Source organism: Eriocheir sinensis, unplaced genomic scaffold, assembly GCF_024679095.1.
Source record: "Eriocheir sinensis breed Jianghai 21 unplaced genomic scaffold, ASM2467909v1 Scaffold1050, whole genome shotgun sequence".
NCBI classification, from domain to species: Eukaryota; Metazoa; Arthropoda; class Malacostraca; order Decapoda; family Varunidae; genus Eriocheir; species Eriocheir sinensis.
Genome location: NW_026110353.1, coordinates 72,287 through 88,626, shown reverse-complemented (window position 1 = coordinate 88,626; position 16,340 = coordinate 72,287). Strand labels below are relative to the sequence as shown.

At 40.4% G+C, this 16,340-nt stretch overlaps 1 long non-coding RNA gene across 8 annotated transcripts; it reads right to left on the bottom strand.

The window, feature by feature from the left end:
• Nucleotides 1–1,017: 1,017 nt before the first annotated feature.
• Nucleotides 1,018–2,988, bottom strand: LOC126989102 (uncharacterized). 8 transcript variants are annotated; one of them, XR_007742877.1, is made up of 4 exons: nucleotides 2,119–2,988; nucleotides 1,760–2,074; nucleotides 1,409–1,716; nucleotides 1,018–1,364 (listed from the first exon to the last, which is right to left on the bottom strand). It is a non-coding gene; the product is annotated as an uncharacterized LOC126989102 (long non-coding RNA). The 8 variants fall into 8 exon arrangements; XR_007742879.1 differs by having other exon boundaries at nucleotides 1,018–1,496; nucleotides 1,541–1,716; XR_007742881.1 differs by having other exon boundaries at nucleotides 1,018–1,540; nucleotides 1,585–1,716.
• Between the last annotated feature and the right edge of the window lie 13,352 nt (nucleotides 2,989–16,340).

Genomic DNA, 16,340 nt, shown 5'->3' with positions numbered 1-16,340 from the left:
TTGTCCTGGAGATTATAATGTAGGAGATGTGAAGTAGGATTGTGAGTGGGACAGGATTGTGATTATTTGTTTGCGATGTAAAGCAAAGGTAAAACCACTGGGTGTGGTAAAATAATGTGTTTCCATGACTTGTAGTAGATTATACTATAGGAATGTGTTATTAGGATTTTGTGAAGAGAGTACATAATGATTGTGATGTAAGCAGAGAGATACAAACCACTGCTTGTGGAACGACGAGTGTTATTATTATTGGCAACAACTGAGCACATATTGTAGTATTATGTTTAAGACATGTCGTTTGTCATATGTTGCATCCATTGCTGAATATGCCAGTGTTATGATCGTCTGAGCATAGAATATTGCGTAAGGCAATTACTTTCATTTAATTTTAAATAAATGTATATTTACTTTTTCCCTTGTTTATCCCCGAACACCAGTCTCCAATAACAACTTAAGCCGGATCACGCTACCAGGGATACGAGACGGTGAGATCATTTATGGAGTAATTAATGAGTGATAAAAGAGTTGATTTAATACAAGAAAAGAAGGGTCTAAAACTGGCGGCAGCGGTATAGGGATAAATAGGGACATGTGCTTACAGTGCTTTTGTTTAATTTACTCTGACGAGAAAACGCCTCTTATTCTCATTAAGCTTTGCTCGTTTTAAGTGGCGGAAATAATAGTGACGATTTAATTATATAATTAATGCTTCTTCCGGAGGACATGGACTTTGACGATATGGTAATGGAAACTCTGGCCAACCACTGTTGTTCTGTAGTGCAATGGGTAGCACACGCGACTCAACCGAGAATTCATGAGTTCCTTCCCGGGCGGAGTGGAGAGGGATGGGCAGTCTCTCTCCACCCGCGCCGCGATCCATTCATCAGTGAGAGGGTGTCAGGTGACAGGCAGCGGCAGAGTCCTGCCTCTCAGGTTTGTTTGTATTAGGATTGTTACCCCAGGATGGAGGGGAGCACGGGGCTCTACGCCTCACAGGGTGGTGGTGTTCCGCGGCGGGCATGCAGCCATAGAGTGACTTTATAAAGGCCTAACCCGCGTCCCCCAGGTAGGAAGTGTAGAGTATGATCTAGAAAAAATGTGAAATACTAAGAAAAGTGTGAGGTATGGATAAAAAGTCATGAATAAAAAAATAAAAAAATGAAGCATATAGACAATAGTGTGAAGTATTAAGATAAATGTGTGAAGAAAGAGAATCAGAGGAAGAGGAGGCCAGGGTAGTGCCCCCCTCAGTTATCTACTACAAATAACATTAAATAAATAAATGAATAATAAATAAATAAATAAATATGCACACTTGCAGTGGAAAAAACGGAAAATGAGCGAAGAACAAAACAGGGAGTAACCTTTAATATAATAAGATGAAGGCTATAACGAAGAAGGGAGTAACCTTTAATATAATAAGATGAAGGCTATAACGAACAAGGGAGTAACCTTTAATATAATAAGATGAAGGCTATAACGAACAAGGGAGTAACCTTTAATATAATAAGATGAAGGCTATAACGAATAAGGGAGTAACCTTTAATATAATAAGATGAAGGCTATAACGAACAAGGGAGTAACCTTTAATATAATAAGATGAAGGCTATAACGAAGAAGGGAGTAACCTTTAATATAATAAGATGAAGGCTATAACGAACAAGGGAGTAACCTTTAATATAATAAGATGAAGGCTATAACGAACAAGGGAGTAACCTTTAATATAATAAGATGAAGGCTATAACGAACAGGGAGTAACCTTTAATATAATAAGATGAAGGCTATAACGAACAAGGGAGTAACCTTTAATATAATAAGATGAAGGCTATAACGAACAAGGGAGTAACCTTTAATATAATAAGATGAAGGCTATAACGAACAAGGGAGTAACCTTTAATATAATAAGATGAAGGCTATAACGAACAAGGGAGTAACCTTTAATATAATAAGATGAAGGCTATAACGAACAAGGGAGTAACCTTTAATATAATAAGATGAAGGCTATAACGAACAAGGGAGTAACCGCCTCACATAAATATAAGGAAAAGAAGGCTATAACGAACAAGGGAGTAACCTTTAATATAATAAGATGAAGGCTATAACGAACAAGGGAGTAACCGCCTCACATAAATATAAGGAAAAGAAGGCTATAACGAACAAGGGAGTGACCTTAAAAATAATGAAAAGAAGGCTATAATCAACATGACTCAAGAGTAACTTTGTTAGGCAGATCGCACTACTCATGATAACACATATGCAAAAGTGGCAGCACTCCTAGAAACAGGAGCGTGTGTGAGTTTTTAACGGATGAATTTATTAAAGAATTAGGGCTCGCAGTAAATAACTGTGAAGCGAAACCCGTGAATATTGTCTCTGTGCAAAGATACCATATTGAAAATGACGGTAAAAGACAAGTTAATATGGAAGGAAAAAGTAGTTTCCAAGACTTATTGATAACACGCGATGTAGATTTGCCAACTCATATTATGTTGAGTACTGATTTGTCGTGTAGCACGAGATTATTTTGAAAACATTGCAACTAAATGAGGAACAAAAGAACGAAGCTTAAAACTGATAATAGAAGGGGAAACCATACAATTATGCCAGGAAAAATATGTCTTATATCTAGAGGTGAAGGATCTTAGCTAAATGTAGATGGAAAGGAAGAAGGTCTCACTGAAAATAAGGCCGTACGTTGCCAAGCAGCGGAACCTTTGCAACTGCATGCATCTGTTGCAGGTTACATAACGCTAGTGACGCAACTACAGGCAAGTGAAGCTTTATTTGAGCCTTGTGTTAGTACTCCTCAGGCTAGAGTCTTGTGCTCAGGGATAGTTAAGTTAACCCCTTCATCTGACAATCAAAGATCTTATGTCACTGTGCCGTATTTGAATATTGAAAGTGAGTGTAAAGATAGATGATAATACAACGTTAGGATCTGTGAAGCCTGTCACTCATGAGCTATACGCTGATCTGCCACAAGTATCTAGTGTATAGACCGCTGACACAGCTAAAACAGACTTGAAGCCCGCAGAGCTTGAAGCAAGGAAGAAAAGCCTCTATCAAATTGTTGACGCTAAATTCCCAAGTGAAAAGAGAGAATTAGATTTTAAAGTCCTTAATAGATAAATATATAACAGTGTTTTCCACAGAACAAGAACCATTAACAGCAACGCTCTATTTTTTTAAGCACCATCAAGCAAAACACTGATGAAGTAGTGTACAGGCGTTCATATAACATTCCTATCAGTTATCATGACAGAGTAAATAAACAACTTATATCGCTCCAGCAACAGGGTGTGATTCGCCCTTCGCGATCACCCTATAATGCCCCACTTATCCCAGTGCAAAAAAACATGGAGTACTACGACTTTGTCTGGACTTCCGGGCACTTAATAAAACACTACGGGACGACCGGTACCCACTCCCTAATATAATTACCATACTCAATCAATTGGGAGATAGTAAGTTTTTTTTCATGCCTAGACTTGAAACAGGGTTACCATCAAATCCCCCAAGATGAAATCAGCAGAGAGAAGATGGCATTTTCTTCTCCAGCAGGACATTGGGAATTTACTTCCCTCCCCTTTGGCCTTAAAACAGCCCCGTCCTGCTGCAAGAAAATAATAAACACTGTCCTTACAGGACTATTAAGCAACAAGGTTCAGGTGTACCTTGATGACATAATTATCCTGGGCGATATATTTTCTAATCACGCAGATAACTTAGAACAAATTCTGGATCGCTTAAAGGAAGCCAAACTGACTCTTAAGATGGAGAAGTGTAACTTTTTTAAGGACAAAGTAGATTACCTGGGCCATGCCATCCGCTCAGAGGGAATAAGACCTCAGTCTAGCAAGCTGGAGGCCATACAAAACGTCCTGGCCCCCCAAACTGTTCATGATTTACAGTCATTTCTTGGATTGACTAATTATTATCGCAAATTTATTGCAAATTATTCACAAATTGTTGCTCCTTTTCTAAAGATTTACAAAGGGAAGAAAGGTAAAAAAAAAAAAAATAAATAAATAAATAAATAAATAAATAAATAAATAAATAAATAATTAAAACTCCACTCATATGGACGGATGAAACAAAAATTGCGTTCTCAACCCTTAAGGATAGAATGCTTGGTACAGTCACTCTACGCGTCCTACTACAATACTGGTGGAGTATTGCAATAACAGGATAATGATGATAAACTAAGACCTGTATCTTTTTTTGTGAGAAATTGAATACGGCAGAACAGCGGAACAATATAGTTGAACGAGAGGCTTTAACTGTAATTTATGTGTTACACGTAAACCACCCATTAATACTGGGTTACCCTGTTGAGATCCACACGGATCACAGACCTTTAGTCTGGTTGTTACAGGTAGCTAGTCCCAACGGCAGGATAGCTAGATGGCAGACTCTCATGAGTGAGTATGGTTTCACAATCAATCATTTGCCTGGCAAGGAAAATATAGTAGCAGATTTTTTTTTATCAAGGATGAAGGCTCACAGGACACTGAGATTGAATTATAAGGACACGCGCGATAATGTTTGTGGATGGGGAACAACAAAAACCGTGGAACACGTGGATAATGAGGGGCAAGGTATTGCACTAGTGCAGAAAAAGAAACAGGCGCCGAAAAATTAGAAAATAAAATACATGATATGTATGGACCTGAATAGTGAGTGTATTGGCCACACACTTGACTGGAGTATTCAGGAGATTAGTGAGCTGCATGATGAGCAGCCAGCATATAAGTATGCTAAAAGAAGGAAGCCCCAAAAATGAAAATTGAGCAAAGACTCAGAGAAAAAAGGCATAATGTGAGATGCCGCCCCTGTTAGAGGTACAGGTGGAAAATGCGTTATATTGTGTTGAAGATGGGCATAATGTGAGATGCCGCCCCTGTTAGAGGTACAGGTGGAAAATGTGTTATATTGTGTTGAAGATGGGCATAATGTGAGATGCCGCCCCTGTCAGAGTTACAGGTGGAAATAAATGATGTGTTTTAGTGAGTCCGTACGGAGAAGCCACTAAGGTGGTGATTCTACCCCCCAAGTATTTCCAAGGCGATAACTCTGGCTCATTCGTCGCCACTGCAGGGCACGGAGGAACCAAAGTTACGTTATGTCGGTGTAGAAAGTTCGCTTTCTGGCCTGGAATGAAACGGGATGTAGAAAATTATGTAAGGAAGTGCGTCATGGTAGTCGTTTTAAAAGTGAGTTGGGAACTTGCACCCTGCTCCTTGGCGGCAATATCCAGACGTCACCGCTCCGTTTGGACGAATACACATGGACCTTGTGGGTCCCATGGGTGTATCGGACAATGGGGTTCGATACGTAATGCCCATAGTTGATGTTTTTAAAAGGTATTTGATTATAGTACCCTTACGGAGTAAGGAAGCCCGCGAAATGGCAAGGGCGTTGTACGTGGATGTTGTTTGTGTACACGGTGTTCCTCAGACAGTTGTTACAGGTCAAGGTTCAGAGTTCGTTAATTCCGTGATGCAGGAGATAAATTAGAAGCTACCTGTGCGACACGCGAATAACGGCTTACCATACAAATGGGAATGGAATAATAAAGCGCGCAAATTATACTGTTGTTAACATTTTGAGGAGAATGTTCTAGGAAATGTGTCCGTTTGGGATATAATGCTACTTATAGACATCTTGGCCTATAAGCTGCGTATTATCGCACCATAAAGGAGTCCCCATTTTATCGAGAGAGACAGAGAGAGAATTTTTAGAGATCCTCCTGTACCCTACACTATGTTAGAAAAAAATTCAGCAGCCCTGGTATGATATTTACTCCTATAAAGAGGAAATGGCTGTATTTGCAAGGAACGTTTATGATATTTATTCCTATAAAGAGGAAATGGTTGTAATTGCAAGGAAAGTTTATGATAATTACTCCTATAAAGAGGAAATGGTTGCAATTGCAAGGAAAGTTTATGATATTTACTCCTATAAAGAGGAAATGGTTGTAATTGCAAGGAAAGTTTATGATAATTACTCCTATAAAGAGGAAATGGTTGCAATTGCAAGGAAAGTTTATGATATTGACTCCTATAAAGAGGAAATGGTTGCAATTGCAAGGAAAGTTTATGATATTGACTCCTATAAAGAGGAAATGGCTGCAATTGCAAGGAAAGTTTATGATATTTACTCCTATAAAGAGGAAATGGTTGCAATTGCAAGGAAAGTTTATGATATTGACTCCTATAAAGAGGAAATGGCTGCAATTGCAAGGAAAGTTTATGATATTGACTCCTATAAAGAGGAAATGGCTGCAATTGCTAGGAAAGTTTATGATATTGACTCCTATAAAGAGGAAATGGCTGCAATTGCAAGGAAAGTTTATGATATTGACTCCTATGAAGAGGAAATGGCTGCAGTTGCAAAGAAAGTTTATGATAGATGCCAGGTTTACATTGGAAAAGGTAGAGAAGAAATAGAAAAGTAATACAAAACTATCAAAACTATCAACGTTGGAGACAGTGTTCCTCAAATGAGACCACAAAGAAAAGTAAAAAAAAAAAAATTGTGACCTATTTTTGATGGACCCTACAGGGTAATAGAGAAGATCAGTGATATAATGATAAAAATTAGGAACCTCAGGACTAGTAAGGTTTCAACGGCCCCCACAGATATAGTAAAAGTTCTTCATGAAGATTGCATCGACGTGCAGCAATGTCCAACGATTAGGCGAGCATACCCTTTAAATCCAGAGACAGACACTGATCTATTCTTTGCATTGCTCAACCGTGAAATCGCTGAGAAAAATTCTACCGAAAATGATAACTCGTAGCGGAGAGGTGACTGCTACTCATGACACATTAAATAATGTTCGTTCAACAACAGCAATAAACAGCTGATGCACAGGCCCTACCTTCTCAGGTTACTCCCAAACTTTCAGAGCCACCTCGGCATAGATAAAGCCTTCGCTCTTCGATGGTACAAGAGTTGCCTAATGTAATGTCAAAACTAATACGATATAGAACAGAATAATGCATAAGGATGAAAATGCAATAATTGAGCGGAAATATGACGAAATAAACCACAGATTGATTTGACTCTTTCGGTGTACGACTCAATAACACAACAGGAGTCCCCAACACGTGCTGGCCAAAGTTTCACACCAACATACTATCTATATTATAGTCCTCACAGACAGAGACTATAGTACCGTTTAGCCTCACAGAAGATATTTTAGCTGCATTATATAAAGCACGAATTTTAACTGCTTCGTTACTTGAAATGTTATTCAAATGTCACCTGAGTATCCAGCTGTAAAAGCAAAAAAATACACACTCTTTAATTTTGAAAACGAATTCAGTTTATTGTTGCATCATCTAAAAAAAGTTTTAGGCTATGTGATGACTACTATTCAAAACAAGCTGCATGCTTCTATGAATTATAGAGAGAAGAAAAAAACGGGAAATAATTTTTTTGAGGATCCTTGTCTAATAACCTATTTGGTACCGCGACCCAGGCTCAAGTTGATGCTATTCATGAAAAAAATAGAGGACTAGAGTCATTAACTGAGAAAGATTTTATATAGTTAAATGTTTATTATGGAAAACTCAACATCATTAAGTAATATGCATGCCATGCAATCTGCCTTTAACAGGCTATATTCAGCTGTAGATGTATTGAACCAAGTTGTGCGCCATTTTACTATAGACTATGGCATTAGGAAGAGAAAAAAGCTCCTACAAGAATTGTTATATTTTGACTTAGCATTGAGACACATAAGACCAGGTATACAAGATTTATATTTTGAGTCTGCAGGCTCCCCTGCAAACATACATAACTCCAACCATTATGTGAAACAAACAGTTGTTCAGTACATTAAAGGAAGCCTAGGCTCGGCCTCCAGGTCTTTTGTGCCTTGCAGTTCTTGATTTTTTAGCTCTATATAGGGATGTAATAACTGTCCTCCAGGACAACGGCTTTGCACGATTCTCGTAATTTCTATTTCACCAAACCTTTGCGAGGAGATCCGATTGACACCTTTGATGTCTTTCAGATCGACTCCTTCCATTCTGTGCAGAATAGCACTTACTTTCTTATGTATAGTGTTGATTCAAGATGTATTGCCTTCAGTGAGAATAGGAAAATATATTTTATGCTTTCTAGTATAAAACACTGTAACAAGAATAACCATATGTTAGTTTGTCCTCCCACAGGCCCCGTCTATGAGGCTAGTAACGCAGCCTCTTGTAAATCGGCTGCTTTCTTGAAACATGAGTCAGTGATCAACCTCTGCCACACAATAGTCTTGAAAACATTTCCCCCTATGTTTATAAAAGGTCCTGGCTACTGGACCTGTTCACTTGCCTCCCCCATCACTCTGACACTCACATGCCCTACCCATCCTGAAAACAGACATACTGTCAGCCTGACGGATAATGGGATATTGATGCTTCGGCAAGGTTCTCTTCGCAGTGCTGAGTCCATCCCCCTACAGGAGCTAACAGCTGGCTTGCAGCGCCTCAATTCTGTGGTCGAGCCGGATCAGCCCTTTCAACCCGCAATCCATTGGTGGATTGTCTTCGCCATTGTCGTGATCCTGGTTCTTCTGCTGGTGACGTCTGCCGTGGGGTATTCCTATGTCCTACGCTACGCACGACGCCGCCTAATTCCAGACTCGAACCAACTGCAGACATTGCAAGGCGTATCTTCTCCACCAACACCTGTGAGATCTCAGGGGCGAGATCTTCCGGAAGGGGAAGTAATGTCAGGACCCAGAAAACGAGGAAACAGAGGAGTGAGATATACAACTGTGTAAACACCTGACAGGACAAACACTAACAAAAAGGGTGACATATATATAAGTGTAAACATCTCAAATACAAAAGAGGGGAAACAACGAGGGTAAAGGAAAACAGATACCCAGAGAGGAAAGGCAGGTATACAACTGTGTAGACATCTGACAGGACAAACACTAACAAAAAAGTGACATATATAACAGTGTAAGCATCTCAAGTACCAAGAGGGGAAACAACGAGGGTAAAGGAAAACAGATACCCAGACTCAGGTACAGAAAACAGATGCCCAGTGGGCGTGGTCAGAAAGTGTGAACAACCATTGAAAAAGACTCTGACCCGTGACGTCAGTCGTGGCGACATGTTATGAGCCAATAATTTAACAGAAATATCACTGAGGGAGTGTCTTAAGACTGTCTTAAGACTGACTCACGAATAGCAGGAGAAGTAAAACAATACAACATAATGAGCGAGCAGATGGGTGTGACAGGAAGTATTGGCCATTGGTTATGTAGAAAATTAAGGGCGTGTCAAGGATGTAAGTCCGCCTAAAGCAAAGAAAAATGTGGCCTAGAAATCAGTAGTATGAGTAGACCGAGCTTGGTTCTCGCCTCAAGCAGACCTGCTACTCACTCAGCCGAGGATGGCTGTTTTGATCTTAATCGTGAGTAGAAATTCGAGAATCTAAGGGAAACCGACTGTATTGTCCTGGAGATTATAATGTAGGAGATGTGAAGTAGGATTGTGAGTGGGACAGGATTGTGATTATTTGTTTGCGATGTAAAGCAAAGGTAAAACCACTGGGTGTGGTAAAATAATGTGTTTCCATGACTTGTAGTAGATTATACTATAGGAATGTGTTATTAGGATTTTGTGAAGAGAGTACATAATGATTGTGATGTAAGCAGAGAGATACAAACCACTGCTTGTGGAACGATGAGTGTTATTATTATTGGCAACAACTGAGCACATATTGTAGTATTATGTTTAAGACATGTCGTTTGTCATATGTTGCATCCATTGCTGAATATGCCAGTGTTATGATCGTCTGAGCATAGAATATTGTGTAAGGCAATTACTTTCATTTAATTTTAAATAAATGTATATTTACTTTTTCCCTTGTTTATCCCCGAACACCAGTCTCCAATAACAACTTAAGCCGGATCACGCTACCAGGGATACGAGACGGTGAGATCATTTATGGAGTAATTAATGAGTGATAAAAGAGTTGATTTAATACAAGAAAAGAAGGGGGTCTAAAAGTGTGGCTGGGTGTGATTTATCACGGTCTGATATGGGGTGTGGTGTGGCTTGACTGGGTGGTGTAGATATGGGGTGTGGTGTGGCTGGGTGTGATATGCAGTGTGGTGTGGCTTGACTGGGTGGTGTAGATAGGGGTGTAGTGTGACCGGGCGTGATATGCAGTGTGGTGTGGTTTATCACGGTCTGATATGGGGTGTGGTGTGGCTTGGCTGGGTGGTGTAGATATGGGGTGTGGTGTGGCTGGGTGTGGCAGGTCTGATATGGGGTGTGGTGTGGCTTGGCTGGGTGGTGTAGATATGGGGTGTGGTGTGGCTGGGTGTGGCAGGTCTGATATGGGGTGTGGTGTGGCTTGGCTGGGTGGTGTAGATTTGGGGTGTGGAGTGGCTGGGTGTGATATGCAGTGTGGTGTGTTTTATCACGGTCTGATATGGGGTGTGGTGTGGCTTGGCTGGGTGGTGTAGATATGGGGTGTGGTGTGGCTGGGTGTGGCAGGTCTGATGTGGGGTGTGGTGTTTAGCATGGCTGGATCTGATGGGTGGTGTGGTGTGGCTAGGGCATTAACCCGGTGGTAGCTGCGGGGATCATGGTTCCTAAAGGCCGCTCCCTCTAAGCGAGAATAATGAGAAAAAATAATCACTCACACAAACCATTTCATAATATGTGTCAATGCATTTGTGATCAGTTTACGCATCATCTATTTAGGGGGATTTATATCATGGCAAAAATTTGGCCCATCGCTGGTACGTGGTAGAGCCACAAATTTGTCCCGTTGCTGCTACCGGGCTAATAGATAGCAAAGGCACAGCTGCTGGCCATGTAGCTGTGCCCTGGTATGGTGTTAAGCCTCATCCACCTGATTTGGTTTGTCCAGGCTTTGTTTACAATGTTATTTATATTTTTATTAAAGTAAGTGATGACGTATGTATGTATGTATATAACTAGAATGTCAACAATACCTCCGCTTATTCTTTTGATTTGTTCCACTTTGCATCGCATTTTAGGTCCTCCTTGGTACTTCTTCACACTTAGTTACTCAGTCATAGTTAAAATTTGGCTTCTGCCATGTGCAGATCAGGATGGGACAAACCAAATCAGGGGCGAGACTCAACGCCACACTGGGACCACCAGGTAGACATGGCCACCTCAAACAGGCAGGCAGGGTGAAGCTCCCTTAGATACACTCACCAAAACCTTCTCCAACACTGTAAGCATCCCAGCCATTCTGAGATACACAGACCAACAATTGTGAGACACTTCTCCCTGTGTAGAACGTGTTAGCCCTGTGTACTCATACTCAATGAAGGAGTGAGGTGCCAGTGACTCAGGATCACATGTGCACTGATGAGCCTTGACGCTTGATCTAGATAATGCATTGCTCATATTCTGTGCTGGAAATATATCGTTGACGTAAGCGTACTATAATAATTGGTTGGGGTGATAATTCTTCACCACAAGGGTGGTTGTTCATATGCAAGATGCCATTCTGGTGCTAACTAACTCAGCTCTGAGTCACTGACATTAGGTCATCAATGCATTACATAAATTATTGACAATCATTATGAGAATGTGGTGTGGATACAATTATTATGTAAGCCACTCCACTCAGGACATTGATCGCTATTCTTGGACTCTTCCAACTCTCACATCAGTTATTCTTAAATGCCAAAAGAAAGGCAAAATGTGTTCTCAGGAGTATTTCTTGAGTTAATGGTACAGAGTCTTGTCAGACTCCCACCAGGGTCAAGACACCACCCATGGAAAAGCCCACAACTCCTACTAAAGCCATGATGAATGTGTGTGTGCTTGGGGACCATTGTCAGGCAGTTTAAATGCTGTGGCTGACCTCATTCTTATTCAGTTGAGGGAATGATAGTGCCAGGTGGTAGTTTAGAAGCATAATTGCCAGTAAAAGTATACAGAATTATATGCCAAAATTAATACGTAAACCACATACTGCATCATTATGGTTACATATATACAATATATTATGAGGATGGGAAGTATTTATTTGGTAATGAGGGTATGCACCCCTATGGTAATTACACTGTTAAGTCTGCTTTGAGGCCTGTCACTAGTGGAGCCTGTGGCCACATCTGCAGACCCATTCATCGTGCTACGTTAGAGATGGACACACGAATTGGCTGTGCTATTTGGCGATAACTGAGGCCTTCACCATTAAAGATAATGATGACTTTGCGCCAGTCTTGTGGGGTCTGCATTGCCACTAACTTCTTCATGAATTAGGCTGGTATACTCTTTTGCTTCTCACATCAGCTATTTCTAAAGGTCAAAGAGGGAATCAGTCAGGTTCCAGTCCAGGTTCAGTTCTGGTCACCCTACTATAGAATGGATATCAAAATGTTAGAATCGGTGCAGAGGAGGATGACTAAGATGATTCAGGGGTTGGTTAAATCTCTAGAAAGGCGAAGATAAATGGATGAAGGGCTTATAGGGAGACATTCATAGGGTTTTGTTGGTAAGAGAAACGGGTAGGACACGAAGTAATGGGTTTAAACTGGATAAATTCAGATTCAACAGGGACATAGGCAAAATTGGTTTACTAACAGGGTGGTGGAGTGGAATAGGCTTAGCAGTCATGTGGTGAGTGCCAATACAATTGTCACATTCAAAAATAGACTAGATAAATTCATGGACAGCGATATTAGGTGGGGAGTGTTCTTTAGGTTCATGCTACTGAAGAAGGGTCAAACTAGCACCAGGGTCATAAAACTACCCCTGGAAATGTTCAAAACTCCCACGAAAGCCTTAGTAAATCTGTGTTTTTAGGTTCATGATACAGAGGAAGGATCAGACTACCACCAGGGTCACACAACTACCCCTGGAAATAAACAAAACCCCCATGAAAGCCTTGCCAAATGTGTGTTTTTAGTTCATGGTAGAGAATAAGGATGAAGCAACTATAGTATAACCATTTCAAATAGTCCTTTTGGGCGTTTGATTCAGATTCCCTTCCTCTCCTATGTTATCTATAGGTAACATATGAGAGGGAAAAATAGGTGTTGGGACTGTGTGGCAGAGCAGAGGGAGGAAAGAACCCAAGGAAGTCAATGCCCAAATGAACTATTTGAAATGGTTTGACTGTAGGCCCTTCCAGGCAGACGTCGCAACCCACGGTGGCATTAGGGACTGATATGTATGGGCATAGCTGGGCACGATAACATAAAACCTTATTCCCGATAACCGATAACTGATAATGAAAAACCTTATCGGTGATAATCGATATTCGTTAACTGGAGACACAAATATAAGCGATAACCGATAACTGATACCCGATATAAATCCACAATTCCGATACTAGCTAGCGATAAGTCCGATAGGTGAAAATGATACTATATTGGTATTTCAGATAGAAAAACATAGATGAATTCAAAATTTCATTATCTGTATTTTTGAAAACTGACAAAACCTGAAAACCACACGTTGACACGGACGGTAATACTAGAAACGCCTGAACCGGTGTTGTTATTTGGCGTCCCCACCGTCAAAAGCTGGCGCTTTTGTTTACAAACACTGGTCTCTCGTGAACTGCGCATGCTCAGACCAGCAAGCCTGTACAGTCTCACAAAGCTTTTTAACCGTAATTAAAAGTTGCTGGAAGGCTGAATTGGACATACAGAACCACTACCACCATCCTCGCTGTTTCTAGAACGACACTCTGTACAAGTTGTATTTAGATGTACAGAGTGTCGTTTTAGAAACAGCGAGGATGGTGGTACTGTATGTCTGATTCTGCTTTCCAGCAACTCTTAATGTGTTAAAAAGCTTTGTGAGACTGTACAGTTCTACGCTTACTGGTCAGAGCATGTGCGGTTCATGAGAGACCAGTGTTTGTAAACAAAAGCACCAGCTTTTGACGATGGGACACCAAATAACACAACACAAGGTGCCTTCAATACCATGGCATGCTCACAAACGAATATGGAATATCAAATTTGAGGCAGTGAATAATCATTATTTGGGCAAAGCTAAATTATTTTTGTCTTTGATATATTGATTTTTGAGTAACAAAAAAATAACCGAGTATTTTAATGTTGATGATCTAAGTATGAAATATCTTCACCGAAGATATTTCATACCCCGAAGATTTTTCATACAACACCGGGTCACGCATGCGCAGTAGGAAGACATGATTTTTTTTCTGAGAGGCGGAAAAAGTAGCGATTATCGCTAGTTTGGTTACAAAAGTAACGAAGATACCGATATATATTTAAATAAGTAGCGGAAGGTCGATAACCCGATTTTGTTATCAGCGATAAAGTATCGCGATAACTCATCTTGATAACGCCCAGCTATGTGTATGGGACTGTGCATTGTGGTTCACTGAGGGTTTTCGTGACTCCCTACTATCACACCGACACTTTTCCCTCCCCTGTAAACCTGAATTTGCTTCATTGTGTTATCTTGGAATGGTGTGGTGTCGCTGGCAGACACAGATACCATGGAAAGAGCTTTTGCCCAGGGGAGAATCAAGGCGCACAGGTTTATCCATGGCCTTAAAAGATCTCCCTTGTAACCACCTTATTGTATGGCAGGTTGGACCAATCCTAAAGGACTCAGACGGCAGTGAACACATAAAACTCCAAACGTATGATGCAAGTGTTTTTGCCTAAACGAACAACACCGAGGATACTGAGACTATCGCTGGTCACACCAAAAAGGTTTAGGTCAAAGGCTCGGAGGCTCCACGTTCATTTCAGTCTGGGGATAAGTGGAAATTTTTTGGCCAGGGCAGTTTACTCAAAAAACAAGCATTTGACACGGCTTTCATAAGATTTCTGGTTACTTTCAGTGGTAGTTTTATGACCCTGGTGGTAGTTTGACCCTTCTTCTGTACCATGAACCTAAGTAACAAACATTTGACATGGTTTTCGTAGGAGTTTAGGGCATTTCCAGGGCTAATTTAATGACCTTGGTGATAGTGTGACCCTTCTTCTGAACCGTGAACCTCAGAAACACACATTTGACATGGTTTTCGTAGGAGTTTAGGGCATTTCCAGGGCTAACTTAACGACCCTGGTGGTAGTGTGACCGTTTTTCTCTACCATGAACTTACAATAACACTCAGTAGAACTTCACTCATCTTCTCGGCCTTTGGAAACAGTTGATGAGAGGGGCGGAAACATCTATAAATACTGACCTAGGCTTGTATTGAGTTACGGTAGCCCCCTGTTAGTCAGTTAGCTAGTTAATTAGTTCATCCATTAGTTAATTAGTTTATTGAGTCATTAGTTAGTAAGCAGTCATAGCATGTAGTTAATCAATAAGTTAATTTATTAGTTAGTTTATTAGTTCATTCATTAGTTAATTAGTTTATTGAGTCATTAGTTAGTAAGCAGTCATCACACGTAGTTAATCAATTAGTTCATTCATTAGTTAGTTATATATAGGTGCGAGTGTGTGTGGAGGCAGTGCTGTGATTAATAATTACATAGGCCTGCACGTCACAGCAGAGGTCATAATAATCCACATAACAATAATCTTTCTGTATTATGTTCTCATCACTAATTTTCTCGTAATTTCATTGATTTTTTTCCTCTCGTTAACAAGGGTCTTTATACTGTACCTTATGGGGTCGGCCAGGCTGTGGTGACTCTTCCCTCCTGCTGTTCATCCTTCCTACCTTCTACCGCCGTTTCTGCCCCTTCCTCTCCCTCGTATCTTATTTTTTCCTCCTCCCTGATAGATATTCCTTCTCTCGTCTTCCTCTATATCTTTGTCTCTTCCCTTTTACTTCTCTTCATTTCATATTCTCCTCCTCCTCCTCACTTTCTCTCCTCTCTATACATATAATCGTTCCATGTTATAACCATCAATCCATTCCTCCTCAGTGTGTCCTGATAAGAGGGATTAAATGACCAGTTATTCAGTAAACTAGGGGTTAAGTTTCCCTCCCAGAACACATTTCAAGACTTCCGAACCTTGCTTATAATATATACAAGGTCCCTTATGCCCCTCTCGGCTGGACGCTGGGTAGTTTTGTAATATTGGCTTTGGTCTCAGATTTTGACGTCTTTTGTTAGATTTCTCCTTCGTTTTTGTATACATGGATGTTTTCAGTTCAGTTTCATTAATTATTCTGTCCTCATTATCTCTACTTTTAGCCTCGGTTTGACTCCTGTTCCTCTCGGCTTTTGTGCTCACTTAGACCATCCCTTCATCTTGGCTTTTGAATTCTCTGCTAATCTTGCCCTGTCTTTATTTATTTATATTGATTGTTTTATATGCTTAATATATTTTCTGTTACATAGCTTGAATAATCCAGAAATTCATCTAAAATATGCCTCTTTTGGCCAG